Source organism: Limulus polyphemus, unplaced genomic scaffold (genome assembly GCF_000517525.1).
Source record: "Limulus polyphemus unplaced genomic scaffold, Limulus_polyphemus-2.1.2 Scaffold10684, whole genome shotgun sequence".
NCBI classification, from domain to species: Eukaryota; Metazoa; Arthropoda; class Merostomata; order Xiphosura; family Limulidae; genus Limulus; species Limulus polyphemus.
Genome location: NW_013676294.1, coordinates 8,479 through 11,304, shown reverse-complemented (window position 1 = coordinate 11,304; position 2,826 = coordinate 8,479). Strand labels below are relative to the sequence as shown.

Below are 2,826 nucleotides of genomic sequence, written 5' to 3'. Positions count from 1 at the left end.
GTGCGATCTACAAAGATATTTACAATATAATGTGCAGTCTACAAAGATATTTACAATATAATGTGCAGTCTACAAAGATATTTACAATATAATGTGCAGTCCACAGACATTTACACTATAATGTGCAGTCTACAAAGATATTTACACTATAACGTGCAGTCTACAAAGATATTTACAATATAAGGTGCAGTCTACAAAGATATTTACAATATAATGTGCAGTCTACAAAGATATTTACACTATAGCATGCAGTCTACAAAGATATTTACACTATAACGTGCAGTCTACAAAGATATTTACAATATAATGTGCAGTCTACAAAGATATTTACACTATAACGTGCAGTTTACAAAGATATTTACACTATAATGTGCAGTCTACAAAGATATTTACACTATAATGTGCAGTTTACAAAGATATTTACACTATAACGTGCGATCTACAAAGATATTTACACTATAGTGTACGGTCTACACAGATACTGTCATCATCATCATCACCATTTTAACTTTTGTTTATTTGCAATTGTCACCATTTATTATAAATAATGTTTTTAAATTAATCAAGTACAAAATATCATTACATAACGTTTTTAGGGCAAACATAATCAAAATAAAATAAATTCAAACAATCAAAACTAACACAGATATAACCTAAATTTAAGGTACTTTTTTGGAACACACAACTTATTAAATTATTAAGTAAGAAACTATGTTTTAGTGAATCATAAAAACGGTGATGATGATGATAGTATCTGTGTAGACTGCACGCTATAGTAGCAAACCATGTCTGCAATATCTATTACCGATGCATTTCACTCAATACAGAACTCAACAGACCAGCTGGGACACAACAAACAGAGTAATGGCTAGAACGGTATTCATATAAGCCACTTGTTACAACAACACCTGCTATAGTTTGAATGCCTTTTCTAAGCTAGCAAAGGATCATTATAATTATGCTTCCCCAACTTGGAAAAGAAATTCATACCATAACAAGAGTTCATATATTTTCTTGTTTTTTTGTTAACATTTCAAATGAAAAAATATTCTACAAAACCTACTTTGTTCAGAGAGAAAGGAGGAGAAGCTTAAATACACGAACCAAAATCTTGTACGAGTTTTAGCCATCAACGCACACCCCTAGTATTATGTTCATACAGAGTATATAAATATATCTAGTTTTATGCTCACAGAGAGAAGAAAAATTTAATTTAAAGTAAAAAAAAAACCCTTAATATCTGTATAGAAATTTCACCCATTATAACTATAACATACTTAGAATAACTTTGATATATGTATATACCACTCTTATTATATTTTACTAGAAACACGTACCAATTCTTTAGCTACTTACTAACCTTCAAAAGAAGAACTTGCTTTTCAAAGATTTTAAAATTAACTCAATTTTCCAAATCAACGTGAGCAGTACAGAATCTTGGCGTTATAAAGTTCTCGACTGGCTTTGAAAATTTCCCATATACTCTTGTCCTTCGTAAACGAATTCCAGCAGACAAAATTTATATCTCGAAACCTTCTTAATCCAGTTTTGAGTTGCCTTCTCAAATGTTTTTAGGGTTTCTTTAGCAGTATCCATAAAACCTTAAAATCATATTAACTTGTTTGATAGAAAATGTCTCAAAAACCAAACAAATTCTTTGTGTTAAAAAAAACAAACAGGATTCTTTAAACTTTTACTTCTTACTGAGTTTCCACTCAATGACCTGAATTTAATAGTTGTCGATCATGAACTACAGCCTGATGAAATAAATATAACAAATAAATTTAAGAACTCACAAACCTCTGCACATAAAATGTCAAAGAGTGATGTGTTTTGTTAGAAAAGCAAGCGTAAAAATAACTAACCTCTAAAACACAGATGTATATCTGAACCTTATGTTGAGCTATTTTTATTTTTTACTGTTCACTGGGCAACATTCCAAATTCCAATATGTTTTCAAAGTATTGCACCTGCTGCCACCTGGAGACACCTATGTTTATTTATTGTAATAATTCACACATTTATTTCTTAATCTAGCTTTAATTTTTTAATATATACCAATCTATACTATACATCAATTAACGTTACCCCATTTATATCAAAGGTAAAGCCCGAATATTTTAAAAACTTAGTACTAAATAGCTAAGATACATCTAGTTCTACACAAGCAAGACTACAGATTTTATTGATATTGAACCAACTTCCAAATGTTAATGCAAGTTTACTGAAATTCACCTAAAGATCAAACTGGTAATGAGTATAGCTAATTAACTATACTGTTCTTACATTTTTATTTAGAGAGAGATAAGAATACATTGTTTCATCAGTAACCCTTGCCATTAGTTAATTATATTTCACAAAGTTAGACACCTTAGTGACTTATATCAGTCATGTATCCATATACTAACTTAACAATGCAGAACAAATGCTATAATGTGACCAATGAAAACTTTTTCAACTAATGAGTTCACTATGAGTCTTAACAATAACCAACTTTCTGCTTAAAATACTTGCTACACAATATAACTGCACCAACATATTATGAAACTACTAGACAAGGTATTACTAACAGCTATATTATGTAACCATTGATATAACCACAGAATGACATGTAAGCCATATCAGCTACAGCTGGTTATAAAATGCTGACCTACAGGCACCCAGACTCACCCAAAACTCTATTATAATTATACAAAAAAATAATGATAAGTTCAATACTGGCATATTTTCTTAAAAATCTTAATTTTTGTTTTATAAGAATCTTATTGAATGCATAACAGACTCCACTATACTTTGAGATATGCAAATAGTAGATATTACTGTACT

At 29.7% G+C, this 2,826-nt stretch overlaps 1 protein-coding gene across 1 annotated transcript in view; it reads right to left on the bottom strand.

Annotated features, from left to right (window-relative positions):
* Nucleotides 1–1,478, bottom strand: part of LOC106476480 (phosphorylase b kinase gamma catalytic chain, skeletal muscle/heart isoform-like) — a gene marked incomplete at its 3' end in the record, with an annotated part of 6,084 nt that extends 4,606 nt beyond the window's left edge. Inside the window, exon 1 of the mRNA XM_022380338.1 lies at nt 1,361–1,478. The remainder of the gene's footprint in view (nt 1–1,360) is intronic.
* Between the last annotated feature and the right edge of the window lie 1,348 nt (nt 1,479–2,826).